This window comes from Microcebus murinus, chromosome X (genome assembly GCF_040939455.1).
Source record: "Microcebus murinus isolate Inina chromosome X, M.murinus_Inina_mat1.0, whole genome shotgun sequence".
NCBI classification, from domain to species: domain Eukaryota; kingdom Metazoa; phylum Chordata; class Mammalia; order Primates; family Cheirogaleidae; genus Microcebus; species Microcebus murinus.
Genome location: NC_134136.1, coordinates 11,773,173 through 11,781,313, shown reverse-complemented (window position 1 = coordinate 11,781,313; position 8,141 = coordinate 11,773,173).

Below are 8,141 nucleotides of genomic sequence, written 5' to 3'. Positions count from 1 at the left end.
TATTAAAATTTTGTATATGTTTACAATGGAATACTGTAAACATATACCAAATTTGGTATGTTTACAATGGAATATAACTCAATCCTAAGAAATGACAGTGAGCTAGCACCACTTATATTATCCTTGATTAAGCTTAAACCCATTATCCAAAGTGAGATGACACAAGATCAGAAAAATGGGCTCCACATGTACTCGTCATCAAATTGGTACTTACTGATTAACACTATGGTGTTCAAATGGTGGTGGTGTTCATCAGGGATTCAGGAGTTGGAGGGTAGATCCACATCTGAGGAATGTGGTGAACATTGTGGAGGGGAAGGGCATACCTCTAACCCTTGCTAGAGAGAGGAAAAGATATAAAATGCAACCGAAATGTTTGTACTCTCATATTTTCTTGAAATTAAAAAAAAAAGTTCCTAAAAATAAAGTCCCACTGCAGAGGGTTTCACACCCAAATTCTCCCAGCCCCCCAAAGAAGGACTGGTGTCTATCCTGCAGAAATTATTCCACAACATCAAAAAGGAAGGAATACTCCTCACTACTTGATATGAAGCCAAAATCGCCCTGACACCAAAGCCAGGAAAGGACTCAAGAAAAGAATACTACAGACCATTATCCCTTATAAATATAATGCAACATTGTCAATAATATCCTAGTAAATCAAATTTCAGCTGATCACACAAAAAATATAATCCATCATGACAAAGCGGGCTTCATCCCAGAGATTCAGGGATGGTTCAACATATGCAACTCTCTAAATTTAATACATCACATGAAAAGAAGTAAAGACAAAGACCATATTATTCTCTCAATAGGTGCAAAAGAAAGCATTCAACAAAATTTAGCACCTGTTTATAATAAGAATGCTTAACAAAATATGCATATACAGGAATTACCCCAAAATGATAAAAGCCATATATGACAAACCTACAGCCAACATCATACTGAATGGGGAAAAATTGAAAGCATTCCCACCAGAACTTGTACTAGGAAGACTGCCATCTATCACCACTTCTATTCAACATAGTGCTGGAAGTCCTAGACAGAGCAATCAGACAAGAGATGGAAATCAAGGGCATCCAAATGAGGGCAGAAGAGGGCAACTATTTATCTTTGCTGAAGATATGATCTTATATCTAGAAAACCCCAAAAATTCTGCCAAGAGGATACTAGAATTGATATATAGGTCAAGCAAAGTCTCAGGTTACAAAATCAATGTACATAAATCAGTAGCATTCATATAAGCTGACAGCAGTGATGTTGAGAACCAAATCAAAGATTCAATGCCTTTCACAATAGCAACAAAGAAAATAAAATACCAAGGAATATATTTAACTAAGAAGGGGAAGGACCTCCACAGGGAGAACTATGAAAGACTGAAGAAGGAAATAGCAGAGGATGAAAACAGATGGAAAACCACACCATACTCATTGATCAGCAGAATCAACTTTGTTAAAATGTCTATACTACCTAAGGTGATCTACAGATTCATTGCAATCCCTATTAAAATACCAAAATTATCCTTCACAGACCTATAAAAAATAATTCTGTGCTTCGTATGGAACCATAAAAGACCCTGTATAACCAAAGCAACCTTAAGCAAGAAGAACAAATTTGGAGGCATCAATTTACCAGACTTCATGCTATACTACTAGGTCATTTAATATGAAATGTCTAATTTCAAATGAAAAGTTTAGTTTATTATATCTCAAACAAAAGCACTACAATTAATCCAAGTGTGCACCTAAACTATCAATAGAGTTTTCGCATCTTAAGGGTAGCTTGTTTATTCCAGCAGTGAAGCAGCCTGGAGAGCAAGTAGCAATGAAATTACAAAAGGCATTTTCTACAACTTGCTAAGAATGGAATATTTTTCCTTGCAGGAAGTATTCCAAAGCCTAGAGGAAGTAGTAGTGAGCTGTAGCAAGGTCTGATAAATATAGTAGATGACAGAGAGTTTCCAAGTCCAGTCTCTGTGGTTTGAACATCATTGTTTTTTTTTTGCAGCAAGAAAGATTAGATTGTCTGTTTGATGAATCTCAGCTGTTTAATCACAAGCATCCTCATCATTTAATCCAATTGGCTGCAGTAGACATCTGCTGTAATCCATTGACCAGGTTTCATTAAGTTGTACTGCAAAATACCAGCACTGGACCACCAAACAGACACCATTAGCCTTTTTTTGATGAATATTTGGTTTTGGACTGTGTTTTCGCACTTCGTCTTTATCCAGCCATTGTGCTGACTGCTTACAGTTGTTAAAAAGAATCTATTTTTCATCACACATAAGAAGACCATGGTTCATCTTTAAGTCACAACAGCAAAGAAAGGAAAGCTCAAAATTATTTCTCTTCTGACACTCATTTAATTCATGTGGTACCCATCTATCCAGCTTCTTTACCTTTCCAATTCGTTTCAAATGGTCCAATATTGTTGGAATAGTAATGTCAAATCTTGATGCTAATTCACACATAAGTTGAGATGGATTTGCTTTCACTACAGCTTTCAACTCATCATCAGCCACCTTTGTCTCAGGTCATCTACATGGCTCATTTTCAAAATTAAAATAACCAGAACTGAATTTCTCAATCCACGGGTGTACTGTGTGTTCATTAGCCACATCCTTCCCAAACACTTCAGTGACATTTTGAGCTGTCTTTGCTGCATTGATTCCATGATTTAACCCATATTCAAAAATAATACAAATTTTTTATTTAACCATGGTTTCACAAAAGTTTCCCTAAAAAATGTGAAAGATAATCACAAGACAAAATATGTATTTTAAAGATTGAGGATGTACCTTTACAATAGGTACATCCTACTGTATTGCCCCTAAAGGGGGCAGAAAAAAAAAAAAAAAAAAAACAAGCGTCAAAGTGAAATGTCAGAAATGTCAACTGTCAAACGTAGTACTTAAGGAAATCAGACATTTCATACTTAATGACCTAATACAAGGGTATAGGGACCAAAACAGTGTGGAATTGGCAGAAGAATAGAGACATAGACCAATGGAGCAGGACTGAGAACCCAGCCATAAAATCTTCTTCATATAGCCATATGATTTTTGACAAACCAGACAAAAACATACACTAGGGAAAAATCCTTATTCAATAAATGGTGCTGGAAAATTGGATAACCACATGTAGAAGAGTGAAATAGTATCCACACCTCTCACTTCTCACAAAAATAAATTCACAATGGATAACAGACTTAAACATAAGGCATGAAGCCATAAGAATGCTAGAAGAAAATGTTGGAAAAACTATTATAGACATCTGCCTAGGCAAATAATTTATAAAGAGGGCCCAAAAAGCAATCACAGCATCAACAAATTAAAAAGCTTGTGCACAGCCAAGAAAACTATCACTGAAACAAATAGACAACCTACAGAATGGGAGAAAATATTTACATGTTGTTCATCCAATAAAGGGCTAATAACTAGAATCTATACAGAGCTCAGGAAAATCACCAAGAAAAATATCAAACAACACCATTAAAAAGTTGGCAAAGGACATGAACAGAAACTTTTCAAAACAAGATAGATTAATGTCCAAAAATAGTATGAAAAAATGCTCAACATATCTAATCATCAGGGAAATACAAATCAAAACCACAGTGAAATATCACTTAACTCCACTGAGAATGGCATTTATCAAAAAGTCCCAAAAAAACTAATGTTGGTGTGGATGCTAAGAGATAGGAACACTCATACACTGCTGGTGAGACTTCAAACTAGTACAACTTCTATGGAAATTAATATGGAGATACCTCAAAGAACTAAAAGTAGAACTACCATTTGATCCAGAAATCCCACTACTGGGCATCTATCCAAAAGATCAAATGACACTCTACTAAAAAGACACCTGTACTTGAATGTTTATAGCAGCACAATTCACAATTGCAAAAATGTGGAAACAACCCAAGTGTTCATCAGTACATAAGTGGGTTAATAAAATGTGGTATATGTATACCATGGAGTACTACTGAGGCACAAAAAACAATGGTGAACTAATAATTCTTCTGTTATCCTGGATTGACCTGGAGCCCATTTTTCTAAGTGAAGTATTGCAAGAATGAAAATATAAGCACCACATGTACTTGCCATCAAATTGGCACTAATTGATCAAAATTCATGTGCACATATGGAAGTGACATTCATTGGGTGTTGGGCAGGTGGGAGAGGAGAGAATGGTATGGGTATTTTCACACCTAATGGATGTGATGCACATTTTCTGTGGGATGGGCACACTTGTAGCTCTGACTCAGGCAGTGGAAGGACAAAATATGTAACCTAAACATTTGTACCCCCATGAGATTCTGAAAAAAGAAAAGAATAAGAAATCCTAAGAGTCTTATAGGACACCATCAGGTGAACATTATGGAAGTCCCATAATGAGATGAGAGAGCAAGAATGGGGAATAAAATTATTTAAAGCATTAATGACTGAAAAATTCCAAAATATATGGAGGGAAATGGACATCCACATTCCTGAAACACATACATTCCTATACAGGATGGATTCAATGAGTTCTGCACTGAGGCACATGAAAATCAAATTCTTAATAATCAAAGACAAGAAAATTCTGAAAACAAGACAAAAGCTACTCATCACATATAAGGATGACTCCATAAGACTATCAGCGTGCCCTTTTTGTGCCCTTCCTTTTGTTCTCCCTTTGCTGCGACAATAGATCAGGCCAGACGTTGTCTGTGGCATATGTGTCATGCTCTGTAAACCTATACCTTGCTCTTGCCCTATAATCCCATCTTTCTCTCCCTAATAAACCTCATTTTCATGCTGCCTTTTAAAAAAAGACTATCAGTGCTATTCCTTAGCTGAAAGGTTGTAGGTTAAAAAAGAGTGAATGAATATTCATTATGTTGAAAGAAAAAAAACTGCCAACTGAGAATATTTTGCCTGGCAACGCTGTCTTTTAAAATAAAGGAGAAAAGAAGATTTTATCGGACTGAAAATGCTGAGAGGCTTCATCACTACTAGATTTACCTTGTAGGAAATGATAAAAGGTATTTTTCAAGTTGAAACAAAAGAATGCTCAATGGCAAAACAAAAGCAAATGAAAGTGTAGAACTCACTAATAAAAGTAAATATATAGACAAGTACAGAATACTATAATTGTGTTGTATAAACCACTTTTAATTTCAGTATAAGTTTTAAAAGACAAAATTATTAAGAATAATTAAAATGATACAAACATGCTAATGGACACAAAATATAAAAATATATAAATTGTGACATCAACAACATAGATAAATGGTAGGGGTGGAAAAGTAAAAGTTTAGAGACTATGTATACAATTGAAGTTGTTATCAGCTTAAAATACACTCTTATAATAAAAAATATTTTATGCAAGCCCCATAATAATCACAAAGAACATGCTTGTAAAAGATAAACAAAAGAAAACGAGAAAGGAATCAAAGCATATTACCACAAAAAAATCACAAAGAAAGACAGAAATTGAAGAAAAAATAGCTACAATACACATTCACAGAAATTAACAAAGTGGCAATAGTAAGTCCTCACCTATCAACAATTACATTAAATATAAAGAAGTTAAGTTCTTCAATCAAAAGATCTACAGTGGCTCATTGGAAAAAACAGATCAACAATATGCTGTTTATAAGACATTCATTTTAGAATTAAAGATATTCCTAGACTAAAATTAAAGGGATATAATAATATATCCCACAAAAATGGTAATGAAAAGAGAACACAAGTGGCTATACTTATCAATATACTTTAGGTCAAAAACTGAAACAAAAGATCAAGAACATCATTATCTAACAAGAAAAAAGTCAATTAATCAGGAAGACATAACAATTATAAAATGCAACCAACATAACTACACCTAAATTAATGGGGCAAACATTGACAGATCTGAAGGAAGAAACAGACACCAATACAATAAGAGTATGACTCTTAAATAAGTCACTTTCAATAAGGAATAGAACATCTAGACAGAAAATCAATAAGAGAACATAGAATTGGACAACACCAAAGACCAAATGGACCCAACACACATATATAGAACATGCCACTCAATAATAGCAAAATACACTGTCTTCTCAAGTGCATATGGAACATTCTCCAGGAAAAAATACATATTAGATCACAAAATAGGTCCCCCAAAATTTAAGAAAACTAAAATCTTACCAAGTATCTTTTCAGATTAAAAATGGAATAGAACTACAAATCAATATCAGAAGGAAAACTGGAAAATTCACAAATATGTGGAAATTAAGTAATACACGTTTTAATACAAATGGGTCAAAGAAGAAATGAAAGAGAAATTAGGAAATATCTTGAGATAAACAAAAACAGAACACAACATACAAAAATATATCAAAAGGAATACTAAGAGGGAAGTTTATAGTGATAAATGCCTATACCAAAAAAGAAGAAAGATGTAAAATAAAGAAATTAATACTATATATACATATATGAGACTAGAAAAAAGATCAAACTAAGCTCAATGTTAACAGAAAGAAGAGAATTATAAAGATTAGAGTAGAAATAAAATATAAAAATAATAGAAAAAATTAACAAAACTTGGTTTATAAAAGATCACTAAAATGGAAAACTCTAGGCTGGACTAAATAAGAAAAAAGAGAGTAAACTCAAATACATATAATCAGAAATGAAAGAGGAGACATTAGAACTTATGCCACAAAAAGAAAAATGATCATAAGAGACTACTCCAGGTTTGTAGACTACTATTAGCCATCCTTAATCTGAAAATATGAAATCCAAAATGCTCTAAAATCCCAAACTTTTTGAGTGCCAACAGTATGTTCAATGAAAAAGCTTATTGTAACATTTTGGATTTTGGATTTTCATATTAGAAATGCTCAACTGGTATGTATGATGCAAATATTCCAAAATGCTAAAAAAAAAAAAAAGCAAAACAAAATTCAAAATCCCAAACACTTATGGTCTCAAGTATTTCAGATAAGGGATATTCAACTTGTATGAACAGTTATACTCCAAAAAATTGGATAAACTAGAAGACATGGATGAATTCCTAGAATCATAACACCTGCCAAGACTGAATCATAAAGAAAGAAAAAATACGAAAAGACTAATAATGAGTAAGGAGATTGAATCAATAATCAGAAAACTCCCAACATAGAAAAGTCTAGGACTGGATGACTTCACTAGTGAATTCTTAAATATATGAAGCAGAATTAAGAGCTATCCTTATACTCTTCTAAAGTATTAAAGAAAAAGGAACACTTCCTACCTCATTGATTAAGCCAGCATAATCCTGATACCAAAGCCAGACAGAGACACTACAAAAAAAGAAAATTACAGGCTAAACATCACTGGTGAACATAGATGCAAATATACTCAACAAGATACTAGTGAACCAAATTCAACAGCAGATTTATGATTTTGACAGATCTGAAGGAAGAAACAGACACCAATACAATAAGAGTACAACTCTTAAATAAGTCAGTTTCAATAAGGAATAGAACATGTAGACAGAAAATCAATAAGAGAACATAGAATTGGACAACATCGAAGACCAAATGGACCCAACACACATATATGGAACATGCCACTCAATAATAGCAAAATACACTGTCATAAAGGATCATAAATCCTGATAAAGTGGGATTTACCTTTAGGATGCAAGGATCATGCAACATACACAAATCAGTTAATGTGATACACCAATTATCATAATGAATGAAAAATTCACATGCTTATCTTAAGAGATGCAGAAAAAGAATTTGACAAAAGTCAACACTGCTTCATGATAAAAACTCTCAACAAATTAGATACAGAAGGAATGTACCTCAACACAATAAAGGAAAACACACAACTAACATCATACTTTAGGGTGAAAAACAGAAAACACTTTCTCTAAGATTAGGAACAAAGCAAAAATGTTCACTCTTGCCACTTTCATTTAATATACTATTGGAGGCCATAGTCAAGCAATTAGGCAATAAAAAAAGAAAATCATACAAATCAGAAAGGAAGAAGTAAACTTATTTCTGTTTCCAGATGACATGATCTTATATTTAGAAAGACTATCCAGAAAGACTACACACAAAAAAAAAAAAAAAAAAAATACTGTTAGAACTGATAAACAAATTCAACAAAGTTGGAAGATACA